The sequence below is a fragment of the Phascolarctos cinereus genome, unplaced genomic scaffold (genome assembly GCF_003287225.1).
Source record: "Phascolarctos cinereus isolate Bilbo 61053 unplaced genomic scaffold, phaCin_HiC Scaffold_5;HRSCAF=322, whole genome shotgun sequence".
In the NCBI taxonomy this organism is placed as follows: domain Eukaryota; kingdom Metazoa; phylum Chordata; class Mammalia; order Diprotodontia; family Phascolarctidae; genus Phascolarctos; species Phascolarctos cinereus.
The window spans coordinates 1839988-1857008 of NW_027555958.1; the positions used below are offsets into that span (position 1 = coordinate 1839988).

Consider the following 17021-nt stretch of genomic DNA (forward strand, 5'->3'; position numbering starts at 1 on the left):
AGATCATAGATTCTTTTTTTTTTTAATATAAATTTATTTATTTTTAGTTTTCAACATACACTTCCACGAGTTTTTGAGTTCCAAATTTTCACCCCATCTCACCCCCCTATGGCATTCATTCTGAATATCCCTTCCCCTAGTCTGTCCTCTCTTCTATCTCTCCCCCCTTCTCTTATACCCTTCCCCTTCTATTTTCCTGTAGGGCAGGTTAGACTTCTATACCCCATCTCCTGTATTTCTTATTTCACAGTAGCATGTGAAAACATTTTTTTTAAACATATGTTTTTAAAACTTTAGGTTTCAAATTTTCTATCTTCCTCCCTCCCCCCACCACCTCATTGAAAAGGCAAACAACTCAATATAGGTTATACATGTGCAGTTATGCGAAACACTTCCATAGTAGACATATTGTGAAAAACTAACTCTATTTACCTTAATCCTATCCTGACCTCCCATTTATTCTATTCTTTATTTTGACCCTGTCCCTCCTCAGAAGTATTTCCTTCTGATTACCCCTTTTCCCAATCTGCCCTCCTCTCTATCATCCCCCTGCTCTCTTGTCCCCTTCTCCCCCTATTTTCCTGTAGGGTAAGACAGATTTCCATACCCAATTGAATGTGTATGTTATTCCCTCCTTAAGCCAAATCCTATGAGAATAAGATTCACTCATTCCCTCTCACCTTCCCTTGCTTCCCCTCCACTGTAAGAGACTTTTCTGTTTTTTTTGTGAGATAATTTACCCCATTCTACCTCTCTCTTTCTTCTTCTCCAAGTATCATCCTCTCTCATCCCTTAATTTTATTCTTCAGATATGACCCCCTTAATCTTCAATTCACCCTGGGCCCTCTATCTATCTATACATATATACATACATATAATTTTTTTCCTTCAACTACCCTAATACTGACAAAGGTCTCATGAGTTATAAATATCATCTTTCCATGCAGGAATGTAAACAGTTCAATCTTAATAAGTCTCTTATGACTTTTCTTTCCTGTTTACCTCTTCATGTTCCACTTGAGTCCTGTATTTGAAAGTCAAATTTTCTATTCAGCTCTGGTCTTTTCATCAGGAATGCTTGAAAGTCCTCTATTTCACTGAATGACCATTTTTTCCCCTGAAGGATTATACTCAGTTTTGCTGGGTAGGTGATTCTTGGTTGTAATCCTATCTCCTTTGCCCTCTAGAATATTATATTCCATGCCCTGCAGTCCTTTAACGTAGAAGCTGCTAAATCTGTGTTATCCTGATTGTGTTTCCACAGTACTTGAATTGTTTCTTCTGGCAGCTTGTAATATTTTCTCCTTGACCTGGGAACTCTGGAATTTGGCTACATATTCCTAGGAGTTTTCCTTTGGGGATCTCTTTCAGGAGGAGATCTGTGGATTCTTTCAATTTCTATTTTGCCCTCTGGTTCTAAATATCAGGGCAGTTTTCCTTGATAATTTCTTGAAAGATGATGTCTAGGCTCTTTTTTTGATCATGGCTTTCAGATAGTCCAATAATTTTTAAATTCTCTCTCCTGGATCTATTTTCCAGGTCAGTTGTTTTTCCAATGAGATATTTCACATTGTTTTCTAATTTTTCATTCTTTTGGATTTGTTTTACAGTGTCTTGATTTCTCATAAAGTCACTAGCTTCCAATTGCTCTATTCTAATTTTTAAGGAAGTATTTTCTTCAGTAAGCTGTTGGACTTCCTTTTCCATTTGGCCAATTTTTCTTTTTAGGGCATTTTTCTCCTCAGTGGCTTTTTGGACCTCTTTTGCCATTTGGGTTAGGCTATTTTTTAAGGTGTTATTTTCTTCAGTATTTTTTTGGGTCTCCTTTAGCAAGCTGTTGACTTGTTTTTCATGATTTTCTTGCATCACTCTCATTTCTCTTCCCAGTTTTTCCTCTACTTCTCTTGCTTCTCAAAATCCTTTCTGAGCTCTTCCAAGGCCTGAGACTGATTCATATTTTCATTGGAGGCCTTGGATGTAGGAGCTTTGATTTTGTTGTCTTCTTCTGGTTGTATATTTTGATCTTCTTTGTCAACAAAGAAATATTCTATGGTCTGACTTTTTATGCAGTTTGCTCATGATCCCAGTCAATTACTTGAGTTTTAAACTCTTTGTTAAGGTAAGGGTTTGCTTCCAGTGTGTAGAATGTACTGTCCCAAGCTTCGGGAGTTTTGTACAGCTATTTTCAGAGATACTTCTAGGGACCTGTAAGTTTTCAATTCTTCCAAGGTGGTATGACCAAGGGTGACGTGTTTACTCCTTTCCTGGTCTGTGCTCTGGTCTGGTGACCATAAGCACTCTTTTCTGCATTGGAACTGTGAGGAGTATTGCCTTTCCACTGCCATTACAAGCTCCACCATGCCAGTATTCCTCCTTGCCCCAATATTGCCCTCCAGAACTGTGACCCAGATCCAAGTACATGAGAATCCTGCTTCAGCACCAGCAAAAATCCCTGCAATCCCCCTCCGATCAGCCACTCAATTCCCCCCACTTTGTGGGCCAGAAGTTATGAAAGCAGTCTCTGCCTCACAGCTGTGCAGGAACTGGGGGCTGGTAACTAGTTTCTCTCTCACTGTGGTCACAGACTTTTCCTACTGACCTTCTAAGTTGTCTTTGGCATTTGTGGATTGAGGAGTGTGGAAACCACCACAGCTGCCCAGGATTCAGTCCTCTGAGGCCTGCTCCAGGTTCACTGCGGCCTGCACGCCCACACAGCGCTGCGCTGTGCTCCCAGCCCGGTGCGATACATCTTTCTGATCAATCATTCAGGTTGTCTTGGGCTGGAAATTTGTTTCACTCTGTCTTTTTGTGGGTTCTGCTGCTGCAGAATTTGTTTAGAGCCATTTTTTATGAGTATTTAGAGGGGTTTGGGGGAGAGCTCAAGCAAGTCACTGCTTTCACTCTGCCATCTTGGCTCCGCCTCCGAGATCATTGATTCTGAGCCAGAGAGGACATCAGAGCAGAGCAACTGGGGCTTTGTCCCAAGGTGCTGACATCTGATGGGGGCACCCTTCCTTCCTCACTTTGTGATTACTTCTATTCCCATTCCCAAGGGTCTCACTGCTTTGATGCCCCCTTTTTAGGGGCCTATCTTCCTCTCAGACCACCCCCTCCCTGAGTATGACCTCACCCACATTTGAACCGGCTCCTCTGGTGCCACAGCCTCCTCCTTCTTGCCATACTCCTACTGGATTGTTTTGGCCCCAGGTGAAAATCTGCCTTGCTACGGCCTTACTTGTCATCTGGTAAACTCTGATCAAAGTAAAGTTGGATGTTGGTGGCTGGCTGTGCTAAAGAAGCCAGTATCATAAATCAAAATGGAGAGATAATGGAACATGTGACTAATGTCTATTTCAGAGGGAGGGCAAGGTAGAGCACCTGATGGAGAATTTCACCTCGGTTCCTTTATTGGTCATGCCTCTCCTCCCTCAACCTCTGGTCTTATTGATGACTTGTTTCAGAGCTCTGATTCGTTTCTTGTTTGGCCAAAGCATTCTTATGACTTGTACCTGGGGACCAAGGTTGGATGTCAGTCAAGGTGATGTCCTCCATCCTCCATCCTCCCTCCTGAAGTGAACATTTAGTCATGTGTCCTTTTCTTCCTCTCACAAAGAATTAATTTGGACAACAGTCGCAGAGCAATGAGTCCCAAACCTGACTAGACAACTTAAATTAAGTTGACATGAGGGAAAGAGTTAGCCTATAGCCACACAAACAGGTGCCATAGTCAAGATCTTCACTGAGCTGGGGAAAATATGAACATTTTGAAGTCTTTTGAACTGCGTTAGGAAGACAAAAGAAAAGTGGGGATGGCACTGAATTGGAAGAAAAAGGAAGTATGAACTGAGTAAGGTACTGTGGGAACATCCCAGGAACCAGCCACTTACAAGTGGAATATGACTGCAGTGTAAAGCAGGAGCAACATTTCCTATGGAAAGCTTATTCCTCATAATCCTTCAGGGTAATAACATGAAGCCTATCCTCAGCCCTTTGTAGTAATCCCAAGCTTCTAGAACTGTGTTTCCTCATCTTTTTCATGCTATGGACTCCTTTGGACATGTGGATGAAGCCTGTGAATCCCATCTCAAAATCATGGGGGTTTTTTTGATAATTGAAGCAATTGCTAAAATAAAAGGGGATCACAGAAGGTGCAGCACAGTGCCTGGAACATAGTAACCCCTCGGGTCAATGCTTGCTAACTGGCTTCAAACAAGGGGGCCCAGGGACAAGCTCACCAGGAATCTGGTGACAAATACTGTGAAGTCCTCACCTACTCCCTCCCTTCGTGGTCCTCTTTATGTAGCAGGGGGATGGCCCAGACAGTTGAAGGCTGAGGACAGTAGTAAATGAGGATAGGCACCTCCTACCCAGATGATCTCTAGCCCAGTAAAAGCCCAGCAATGGATAGTATGGCTGCTGTCTCAGAATTAGCCTAGCAAAGCTCAGAGACAATCACCACCAAGGTGCCTCCAGGATGATGCATGTGGAGGCCATAGCAACTCTCAAAGACCATCTGTCAAGTTGGAGCTGGGTTGAGATCATGGTCATGGGATGGATGACCACCCTGAGGTGGTCACCGAACCTTGAGAAAACTAGGTCATGGAGCAGGTAACAACTGCTCCTGTTAGGGAGCTCATGACCCAGCCAGGGAGAACAAGGGGCACTGCTGGAGTAGCCAGCTTGCAAAGGGTTAGGATTAAGGCATTCTCTCCATAGGACGTCCCAAAGGGAAGCTGAAGGTGCTCAGTAAGTAATCCTTGACCTTGGAAGGCTGACTTCATGGTGAGCTACCCCACCACCCCATAGAACAACTGTGGGCACCACATTGCCATGTGGAATACCAAGTCAGTGGGGCACACCTGGTATGGAAGGTCTATATGGTCAAGGCAAAAAGCGTCAAACTCATTCGTCAGGAATATCTTTGTGTTTCAGCTAAGTGTGGATCTGTAGCCTCAGCTGAGACCTCTTCATTGCGATGCCCTAAGATGAGATCATTTGGAGACGTCTGCTGACTCCAGCTCTGTTTCAACTTCAGAGCCAGCTTATGGGGCAAGGTGAGTCACTCATTTCTGAACCTAGGAAGTATTTGGGACTTTTACTAAGTAATCATTTATGTCTTACAATGATCAAACTCAATGACTCAAAATACTCAAGGCTGTAAGATCATACTATTAAAATATTTTAAAATATTGATCATGTCTTAAATTACAGTCCACAATGTGGCCCAGGGCAAGCCTTCTTTGACTAATTTTGTGGGCATTACAGCATCAGATAAGCAGGACTTACTGATAGTCCCAGATCTTCAGGAGGATGTCATAGAATGATCTCTAGAAGAACACCTGACATCATGAAGGATTTCTTCTTATGATACCTGTCTCAAGTTAAGTCATTTGGAAATGTGAATTTAGTGAGAATTTTCACAAGCCATTATTTCATCCCTGTCTATCCACCTATCCACCCACTGATACATTCATTTACCCAATATTTGCTTCTACTTGTAGTGAAGTGCTGTGGGTATAGTGAAATATGGGGTGCACTCCTCCAGTTCGTAGTCTCATAGGCAAGATGGAACAGCTCCATGAACTCCTCACCAGGCATGTTTTGGCTCACCCCCTACTCAATAAACTCCAGTGGAGCCTCTGTCTGGTTGCTGAAGGTTTCACAACAAGGAGATGCCAGATGCCTTTGCCAGCACTGTTCTCCATTATTCCCCTCTCCCACATGCTCAATCTCACCACACTGGATTTCTTACTGTTTCTCTCATGCTCTTCAGGTCTCTGTCCCTTTGCAATGGTGCTCCCTCCCCACCCCCAGCTCACAGAAGCCTTCATCTCTTCCAAGACTCAGCTCAGTTGCCACCTTCTACTGGAAGCTTCTTTCTGATGCCCTTCCCCACCCCACCCCCATTGCCTTGTGTTTACTTTACATATATATATATACATACATACAGGCGTGGTGCCTCCCCTGCTAGAAAGGAAGCTCTCTGAAGGCAGGAACATTTCATTTCTGTCTTTGTATTACCAAGAGGAAGCATGGTACCCAGCACATAGTAGGTGTTGTCAATGAAAGGACAGTGAGGGAATGCCATGCTATAGAAATCTCAGGGAAGCCAGAATGCTTTTTGTCAGGGGTTCAGGACAGGCTTGTGATGATAGGTTCCTGACTTGGTGCTGCCACTTTGCAGCTGGTTTCACAGTGTTTTTAGAAGCAAGGAGTCTGGGCTGGCCTTTCTGCACCCTACCAGAAGCAGTGAGGGGGGGCAGCAGCTTGTGGGGGCCACAGACACATCTCTCCAGAGATACCTTCCAGAAGGGAGTCCTGGCTCTGGGCCCAGATCTCCCTCTCTTCCCCTTTATCCAATTTGAAATCTGTCCTTGGTGTAATGGGTATTAAGAAGGAGCTGTAACTACTCACCACAGGGGACCCTGAGCCTCTTGTTATTAGAAATGCAGATGAGTTGTATGTGTTGAACCCACCTTTCTATCTCTGTCTCTTTCTCTCTTCCTCTCTCTCTCCATCCCTTCTTCTCCTACTATATCTGTCTCTCTCTCTCTCTCTCTCTCTCTCTCTCTCTCTCTCTCTCTCTCTTTCTCACACACACACACACTCACTCACACATGTTTTGTTAGCCCTAGTAAAAGTCATTTTAGCTTGACGCCCTCCTCTTATATGAACCCAGTAAATAGCTGACTGGATTTCATTTCTCATTAGAAGGAAAAGAAGGGGAGTGTGTGGGAGGAGCAGGGAGGACTGCATTTGTCTCTCCCTAGCACAGCTTTGTCAAACGTAGAGGAGAGATCCACACAAGAAGAGACACTGATGTGCCAGCCACCGCCCACTTCTGTCTCTGTATTTCCCTGAGAAACATCTTCGCTCGGTTGTTAAGTACAGAGACGTGAGCACAGAGCTAGGTCTGCACGTCAGCAGCTGGCAAGGTGCCCACCGAAGACAGTATAACCTATTAAAGGATAGAGCTGAAGCCCATTGCCCGGCATTTTGAGGATCAGCTTATTACTGCTATAAAACCAAAGCAAAGCCGTTCTTCAGTCCCTCCTGATGTCCCTGTGCTGAGGACTTGATGGGCTCATCTCAGACAGAGAAGGACAGAGTCACTTAATAACCTGGGGACTGGAAGATGCCTCCAAAATTTGTTCCCACCTATACCAGAACAAGGATGCCCTTTTCAACATCCCTGACAAGTCAGCATCCAGCTTGTGCTTCAGGGCCTCAGTGAGGCAGGATGTCTGGTTCCCCCACTCCCTCCCATCTTGGAACACTGGAGCACAAAGACATAGTAATTGTGCAGTACTTATGGTCTCTGAATCAATCAAAACCATTTATTAAGCACCTGAGATCCACTTGGAGACTCCATAGATCTCTTCCGATGCATATCATAAGGTTTCATGTGTCTCTCTTACCAAACAGAAGAAAGAAAGCATGATTAGAAGCCATTGTCCTCTGTCAACATTGTCACCATAGGACTGTCTTAAGCATACCTCAGTTTGGCTCCTCTCGGATTTAAGCGATGGGGGATGGGGTCTATCCGGGTGTCCAGTGGCTAGCAGCACACCTGTGATTGGCCCAGAAGTGCGGTGTAAGGAGGAGGAGTTGAGAGAGGGCCCTGGGGGCAGTCTGAGGGGTTCCCTTATCTACAATGTGGACAGTAATAACTCCCATCATTTGGCTCTCTGCCAAAGAAGCATTAGATCCATCATCTCATTCGTAGCAACATAGAATACTAGACATGGAAAGGACCATAGAGGACAGCTAGTCCTCCTCCCTCATCCTAGGAATGGAGGAAACAGAGGCTCAGCTCAGAAGAGGAGGCCTTGGCCTAAATCAATCTTCACCACAGCCCAGTGAAGGGGAAGGATCAGAATCACACTCCCTCTTTTCACAGGGGGTGAAACTGAAGCACGCAGAGACTGACTGGCTCACCCAAGGCCGTGCCCTGGAACACGGGGAATCTGGGTCAGACTTCTAAGTAGGCAAGGCTCACGTTCTGTTTATTGAACCACATTGCCTCTCTGTGATTTAGACTGTCCACGTCGCCCCCAACCCATGTCACAAAAGGTGTGCATTGGACAACCCTAGTCCAAATCCCATAAGTAAAGCTATGGTCTATAGTGAGATGCTTTGAAGTTGCTCCTACTCCAGAGGGAGTGAAGAAGGAGGATTCCCTACCACTGGGCGGGGGGGGGGGTCTATGCCAGACTAATCATAATGAGGTCGCCTTCAAAGATGAAGAGGAAAGTGGGGCACTCAAGGGGCTCCTGAGCCTCTCCAGGCAGCCATCCCCAGTGGGGGAGTCCTGCAAGCTGCATCTCCCACTCAGTAAACCACATCCAAGACTGATAGCATTGGCGTCCTCCCCCCTCCCAATGTCCCAGGCTCAGAATCGCACGGCCATGCATCTTTGACTACCTGTGGCAGCACAGGCCAAGATCTTTCTGGTCTTCCTTAGTGACATTGCTCACCTGCATCCCCCTATGAATAACACAAACAGTGCACATTTGTACTTACAAAGTATTTACATGAATTAAGTAACAAAAAAGCATTTCTCAAGTGCCACTTATACTCCAGGCACTATGCTAAGTGTTGGGAATATAGAGTTAAAAGAGACAGGCCTTGCTTTCAAGGAACTTACATTCTAATCGTGGAAGGAAGCACACTTTGGGAGAAGCAACAAAGAGAGGAAGGGGTTGGTTTGTTTTTCTGCAGAAGTAGAAAAGGAGAGGTGGGGGATGAAGATGGAAAGATGGCCTGGTTGGGAGGTTGGAAACCCAAGTGTGGGCTGGGGTCTCCAGTCACAGTGGGATCAGCAGGCTGCTTTGCACACACTCAGTCCCTGAGAGCTATACAAATGAGCCACAGCCTTCTCTGGTAGATCCTTCCACGCATTCACCCACCATTGTCTTTCCAGCGTGGGACTACCAGGTGATGAGGGGATGATTCGGGAAGGCTCTGGTAGGAGGGTCAGGTCTTAGAGTCAGTAGAGATGGAGGAGTGGGCCAACAGTAACAGGCAGAGGGTGTTTGACTGGGGTATTCCCCAAGACTAGACCACTGTATGAGATGTGGAGCAGAATCACAGTGGGGACCACCATGGCCTTGGATCAGGAAGATCTGGGATTCTGTCACCTTAAACACCAGCTTTGCAGCCCCAGGCAAGTCATTTCCATCTCTGCATCTTCTGTAAATGAGGCCTCAAAGGCTGCTTCTGGCTGCAGCTCTATGATCCCACAAACCCTGTAAGGGGCAGTAGGTGCTGTGGTGCTCTGCCACTATTACTTCTTGTTTTTATCATCATTGCCAGTTTACAGATAAAGAAATGAAGGGTTGACCAGGCTGTCACCCAGCTAACATATGTCAGAGGTGAGAGTCAAGCCCAAGTCTTGCTGTTTCCAACAGCCCTCCTCTCTTCTCCCTGAACTGTGCTTATAATACAACTTTGTTGAGGGCAGAAATTTGTCTTGGCTCTGTCTTCACACCCCCAGGACTTGGTGTAATGCCCAGCATGTAGGAGAGCTCACTCAGTGCTTGCTGTCTGCTTGGATGGTTGATTATCACACGGACAGCACCTTAGTTCAAGCCATCATCGTCCTTTATCTGGTTGTGATGGCCTGTGGGTGTGGAGAGAGAAGCCAGACCTGGAGTCCTTGGCCTGCTATGGGTCAGGTCTCTGCCTCCTTCCGCCCGGGGAGAAGCCTCTTCCTCCAGCCAGAGGTGCCCAGGACACTCACTCCCTTGCTGAGCCAGCCATTGGCTCGAATGCCTTTTTATGAGAATTGCCTCTGGCTACGCCAAGGAGTTGGAGGCATTCTCATTATGCTAAGTGAACGATTCTAGGGGAGAAGGACAGGTCGAGGTAGACAAGTGGGGCTGTCTAGGGAAGCATTCCCTGGCCCTGGTGCTGTATTCTGTGCTTGATGGGAATTTGAAGGTGAACCAATGAAGCTAATTGTATTGATCTGGGAAGTGGGTGTTATGGCAGTGCGGTTTGGCCCTGAGGAAAAGAACATCTACCCTTCACATAGTGGGACCATCGTCTCCTCCCCCTTTTCTCACCATTAGTTTCTGGATCCTCTTCACGCCCTTCTGAAGCAATTAGTCAAAGAGACAGCTCTGGTGCAGCACTGCTTGTTCTGTGAGCTTTGTTAACCTTGCTCGAGGCTACAGAGAAAAGGACGTAGAGGGTTGGGTAAAGAGGAGCAGCCTCTGGTTTGCCCATTTCCCAGAGTTCCATCACCTCCCGCAATGATGACTCTGGTCTCAGTTCTGTGGAAGCTTGTCATGGATTCAACTGCCCTTAATTGACCTGTAGGATGATTTCTGTGCTGTGTGAACTACCCACATCAAAGACACTGTCCCAGTCCATGTCTACCCCAGACATCTCTACCCTCTGGTTCTCACTCCCTCGTCCTTCTGTAGGCATTAGGCAGCTGTAGCTACCTCATTCTTACACTTTATCCAGTTCCTGTCTATACACTTATAAACACATGCACTCACTCACCTCTAAAGTCATCCTTAAACAAATGGGGGCAATAGTCATGTGAATTAAGAAAGATTGACTCACCAGCCACATTCACTTGATTAAACTAGATAGACTCATTTGGCTTTCCCAGAATTCATTTGCCTCCCTACAGTAAATGTGCCCAGACATGAGCACAGCCTGTCTTGCCTGCTCCCTGTAGACCTCCTGCAATATGATTTATGTGATTAATTTGCCAGCAGACTCATTTTCTGTAGACAACACAAAAAGTAAACTGTGTCCCAGATGAAATGGTTATGGAAACCAGATGAGCAGAGTCTGAATAAATGAAGTTATTTTAATGGCTGTGATGAGGTATGTAGGATTCCTTATAGCAAGATGTCACTCTGGACTCTGATGGAATCACTTCACCATGTTTTCTGGGGTTGGACACTAGCCCTCATCCTTGGTCATCCTTCTCTTTGCTCCATGGTTGGGTGTTTTGGGTGTGATGATTCCAACAGAGAATTGCACACAAGTGATGGGCGGCGCATGCAGTGGAAAGGCCACCAGCCTGGAGGTTGGGGGTCTCGAGTCACTTGTCCCCTTCCTGGACCAGATTGATAAACGTAGGGAGGGAAGCCCTGAGACCCCAATGAGCTCGGCTCTGTTGACCAGCCTTTGTGGAATAGGGAGACTTAAGCCTGAGAAGGAGTCTGGGCTCTCAAATTTTAACCCATCACATCTGGCCTAAACATTAGAACAGCATCATTATGGGTCTTCCTGTTTCCAGGCTCTCCCCTCTCCAATCCAACCTCCACAATACTGCTAGCTTTCCTGGTGCATAGCACAGGGGCTGGCACACAGTAGGTGCTTAATAAAAGCTTGTGGAATTGACTTAGATTGAATAATTTTGATTAAGGATACTAAAGGCATAGGAGATGGGATGAATATGTGTACCAGGATATGCCCAAGAAGGTGGGATTTGGGATTAAGTCACAGCTCTCCATTTGTCTGGGGATTTGTTCATCTCTTTTAGGAGCACAGTTAAGCACACTAACAAATTCATGCTTAAGTGCTCTGGTTAGCTGAGGCAGAGAGGAGAAATTGCTAGAAAATTTAAGGCCAAGGGGAACATAAAGATCATTGATGCATTTTTTGGATAAGTGAGGAAACTGAGGCACAGATAGGGGACATAGTGAGCAAAGCATCAAACAGACAGGCATGGCAGAGATGGGATTCAAATCCATGGGGGGGCAGTGTTGCGAGTTTTATTTTCAAAAGCAGAATTCTCTTGTCAGAGACTGTGAGTGGACGCTCCTTGTGTGTTACGGGTCCCACGGTGAGTTGACTAGCGGGGATGCTGAGAAACCCTGGCTCCTGGGTTCTGCTCCCAGCCAGTGCTTTAGAAATGGATGGATGGCTTTCTCTGGGCAGCTAAAGAGCCAAGATGAGTGACCTGCACCAGGAAGCAGGCCCCCTAAACTATCCTTCTGTTCCCAGCCTTTCCACTGACTCACCAAATGTATTTTTATTTTACCAAACAGTAGCAGAGTGGCTTTAATCCCTCCAGTGCTTGGCCTCATTCTTTAATCCTGCTTTCATTTTTGCTACAAAAACCCTTTCAGCCCCTAGACATGTGCAAAAGTTTACTTAGAAGATTATTTAAGAATGAAATTAAACTGGTGTTCTCTGCCTATGAGGATTATATTCGTTCAATGTCTGAGATCTCAGGACAAAATGGTCTTTATCTAGAGCAGGATCTCTGTCCCAGGGGTAGACAAAGAACCAAGTTGGTTTTGAAGCAAGGGTTGCATGAATTTGAATTTGGTGAGGAGGGGCTGGGGAGGAACTGGAAAAGCTAATGGCGGGCAGCTCGCTAGAGAGCTCCTCTCTTGAAGCCTGAGTTAACCAATTCCACAGAAGTCTAGCAATTGTAGAATGTGAATGATGACCCCAGCCTCCCCACAATCACAGGATCCAAGACTTGGGAGAGGCCTCCCAGGAGACTCCTCTGTCATCCCACAAGAATCCCCTTTAGCCTATTCCTGGCAAGTCATTGGTCAGCCTTTGGTGAAAGACCCCCAGTGAGGGGCAGCTCATTGCTCCTGCCAATTCTCCAGTCCATTGAATCTAACCCCTTCATTTTATAAATGAGGAAACAGATGCCCCTGAGGTTAAGAGACTTGCCCAAAGTAATAATGGTAGGATTCACACCCAGTGCAAGCACTCTTTCCGGTAGACCAATCCCAGGGTATGGGCAGGTAGAAAGTGTCTTAAATGCATGATGAATTGTATTGACCACAGCAGCCCTTTGTCATAGGTTGGAGTGCCAGCATATCCTGAAAATGACCACGATGAAGAAGAAGTGAGTGGCCTCAAAGGACAGGCTTGCACTATGAGGACACTGATAATAGGGATCTGGCCATTCCAATTGATGGAGCTGAGAGTGTATGTTGAGGACTGGCCATAATATGGCTCCAGCCGTTCTTCTTCTTGCTAAGTCTTGCCATCTAAGTCATGTAAAGTCATCTAAGAATACCACCCTTTCCACAAGTGTTAGTAAATCATCTCCCAGGTGGAAGCTGCCATGAACTTCTTTGGGGCTCAGAGGAATCTGCCACGTATGGCTCCTGTCTTAGTCATAGTGGCTGATGCTTGCTTATGCTCTAGCTCATCTGTGGCTCATGGTGAGATGGCCTGGGTGACTGCAGAGAAACATTTTGACTTGATGTCCCCAAAATTTTCTCACCATGAGGGCTATCTCAAAGTAGAAAGAGCTGCCTGGGAGGTAATGATCTCCCCCTTGCTGGGTCTTCAAGCAGAGTCTGGGCAGCAACTTGTGGGAGATATGACAGAAGAGACTCTTGGTCAGGTAGGGGGTTAAACCAGGTACCCTTTGAAGGCCTTGCCAGATCTCAGATTCTGTGATACATCCCAGGTACTTTAGACCATGGCCATGGAGTGATGTCACCTTTCCTACCATCTCCATCCACTGGAAAAGTGAGGGGGCTGGTGGCTCTTGCTAACTAAGACAATACTCATCCTACTCTTGCCAGGAATCAATGTGCACACCAAAAAGTTCACCTAGAAGTGTTAGGGCAGGACAGCAAGGTGGCAGTGGCTAGAGCACTGGCCCTGGAGTCAGGAGGACCTGAGTTCAAATCTGGCCTCAGATCCTTGACATTTACTAGCTGTGTGACCCTGGGCAAGTCACTTAACCCCAATTGCTTCACACACAAAAAAAGAAATGTCAGAGCATAAAGACAGACTTTGAGGTGATGGTGCCATGAATCCATGGGAATACTTACACATATGCACATACACACACATGTTCATGTTCTTTTTTAGTCAGCTAAAGGGTCTAGTTTTGCTGTATTGATGATATTGGACTAATTGGATCAAACCAGGCAGTTTGTCTTCCTTAACCAATGAACTCCATCTAATTCAGCTTCATCCTGCACCTGGTTAGAATGATGGGTTTTTTTCAGGGATTTGACCAACTTTTCCAGGCTGTGCAGCCCAAACCTCCAGGAACATCCCCTCCTGGAGGAGGAATGAGAGAGTTGGTCGTTGGCCTTTTTGGGTTCACCCCGAGATCCCAGGGTGAGGGAAGCCCGGGCTCTGCTTCTCCAAGCTGAGAACAGTGACTTGGCTAGCTACTCTCATTCTTTCTGCAGATGTCAGTCTGTAAACTCATAGAATCACAGAATTGGAGAGTCAGAAGGCACCGAGGTGACCACCTCCTGACCCAGCTGACCAGGGCATGATGTCTTCATTGGCTGTGCAGAAAAGAGCTCTCAGTAGAGCCAAGAGGCATCAAGGCCCCTCATCTCAGCTGTTGGGCCACCCTTGTCCCTGCTTTTATCCCTACTTCCTGAGCCTTCAAACCTCCAAAAGGGCCCTGACAGCTGTCAGAAGGCCATCTTCAATCACATGCCCCTGGCAGCTCAGACATAGGCAGGTAAAACTGGTTGGTGCCCTCCATCCTTTCTAGAAGCCATCTGTAGCCAGTGCCAAGCTTCTGGATCATTTCTAGATGCTAGAGGTTGCCACTTTGGGCCATACCCTCACCATGCCTACATCACCAAACTCAGCCTGGCTACAAATAAAGGCATGCACATGTTTAGCAGTCTTTAATGCTCCCCCCGCCCTTGCACTGTTTCTTGAAGGGGCAAGGTTAGTTTCTTCCCCTCCGCAGGCTTAATTCTGATAGTGGATGCTCCTTTCTATGGTTGCCTTTAAGCTCGTGAACTTTAATACCCATCCCTAATAGGACAAAGGATTTGGGGGGAAATAGGTCATGTGCCATTGGTGCCCATCACATTCCTCTTGGGAAGCTCTTGTGGGAGCAGCTCATCTGGGTCTTGTCCTTCTCACCCAGGGTCCTCGGAGGAGTTCTGAGTTTCTTCATGTGTATGTTAATAGTTCCTGGGCAGGGACCCATCATCTAGATGGTCAGCATCCCTGGTCAGCACTTTTGACTAATCAAGAATCATGATAATTAGTAACATATAAAAACATTGGCAGGGGAGCATGGACTCTAGAACTAGAAGGGACCTTAGGTATCAATGAGTTTGTCTTTTCCCAGTGCCTAGAGCAGAGCCTTACCCATAGTAAGAGCTGAACAAAGTTTGTGGAATTGAATTGACTGAATTGAATTGAACTGAATTTCCCACAGACCCAGAAGAAGGAGGAGACTTGGTCAAGTTCCCACAGTGAGTTAGCTGAAGGAAGGGGACAATAAACCCCATAGCTCCCCATATCCAGTGTAGGGTGTGTCCCACTAGCCCTAGCCAGTATGACTTGTTCTGCTTCTCCCCGCCCTCATTCCACCTCTTGAAGGTTCGGTATCCTCTGTGATAGAAGAACAGGGTGGTCAGATGTCAGGATCAAGGAATTTCTAACTCGTGTGAAGCACCCTCTGCGTTTTGGACTTCTTGGAGACAACGCTTACCACCCTGCCCCAACTCATTCCCCAAGGAAAGCTTTCAAGAGGACTTGATGCATGACGAGGCTGCAGGAGCTGGTTCAAGAAACAGCCCCAACAACCCATAACTTGATTCTCACAGAAAACAAAACAAAGCCACGATGTGATCAGTCTTGGAGTCTGGGTTTTGTGTTCACCCTTCCTATCACAAGGGCTTGGGCTGGTGCAGCCTCATGTCCTGGAGGCAGATGGATTTGTTCAGTGGACCTTTAAGCCAACCCAAAGTCATTGACATGACAGCAGCATCAGTAGTGGGGGCATCCCATGCCCAGGAAACCAAGGGATTTGGGGGGGGATAGGTCACGTGCCATTGGTGCCCATCACATGGCCTCTTCCTGAGGCCAATGGGAGGGTGAGTGCTCTCGGATTTAGAACAAAATATCACTGTGATTATTTTTCTCCCCTTAACATTTGTCATCTTCTCTAAACAGGGAAAGAGTGACCATCTGTCTGAAACCCGCATCAAACCAAATCGGTGACCCAACTGCAAAGCTGCTTTGATTTGAGGTAAGGAGATTTTGAAACACTTTCCGGGGTGGGGGGGGGAATATCACTTTGGAAAATGAAAAATACTCTTATAGACTTCTGTTTTAAAGACTGATGAGAGGGAGAGCACAGGGTAGACAAAGGAGGTTCACAACTTTAAACAAAGCCCATTGAGCGAGGACTTTAAAACATGTATTTTATCAAAACTGACAATAAAGGGTGTGAATTTCTTCATAAGTGGAAAAAAGGGAAATTGGAGTTTTATAAATCTATTATTTGACAAGTTGCAAATAAATTTATTTCTCTCAAACATATTAGCTATTTAATGATTCATTCAGTTTTTGTGCTTGCTTTAGTGATACGGAAATGTTATTAAAGATCAATTTAAGTGACCAATATGAAATAGTGGTTTAGAATGAGAAAGATAGAAAGTTTTATTTAAATAAAGATGTCTATAGAACAGTAAAGGGGCTTAATAAATGTATATTGATTGAATTGATTGATAGCTTTGCAAATGTATATAGTGTTCAATTTCAATAGCGACTTGTCTCGGAATTAAATTCTCAGCTTTTCGTAATGCCACTCTACCCAGTGCCCAGCACATTGCTTTACACCCAGCAGACACCTAGGAAGTGTTTGTTGGGCTTCATGGAACTGGATTTATATTTTGCAAACCCCTCTTCTGTGCATACATCATTTCATGACGTGGAATCTTGCAAGGGGGAAAGAAAAAAAAGTGTTTGCCTTATTAAGAAAATATTGTTCAAAGAGTTAATGCTGCCTTATGAAATAGAAAACAGATTTGATTTTTCTTTATTCATATTTGGGGCGGCTATCCTCCACGGCTTCTCTGTGACTGTAATCATGAGCCATCTAAGTTCTTTCAAAGGAATTCCATTTGGTACCATTTATGTGTATCAAGGAAAATCCATCCTGTTGAATACCAAAGTGGTCGTTGGACTGAGGCATTTCTAAGGCTGGCATTTTTCTGATCATGGTTTGGGATCAATAACTAGGGGAAAACTATACATGCTCAAAAAAAGTGCCAACATAACTTTTGGTGCTCCACCAGTTT

The 17021-nt window shown here is 45.7% G+C and overlaps 1 protein-coding gene across 19 annotated transcripts in view; it reads left to right on the forward strand.

Moving 5' to 3' along the window:
• PCBP3 (poly(rC) binding protein 3) overlaps positions 1-17021 on the forward strand; it is a 376369-nt gene that overhangs the window by 243020 nt on the left and 116328 nt on the right. For all 19 annotated transcript variants that reach the window (XM_020973415.2, XM_020973418.2, XM_020973433.2 and 16 more), the window contains exons 3-4: positions 4933-5054; positions 15892-15967. The gene's annotated coding sequence lies outside the window, so the exon portion shown is untranslated. The remainder of the gene's footprint in view (positions 1-4932; positions 5055-15891; positions 15968-17021) is intronic.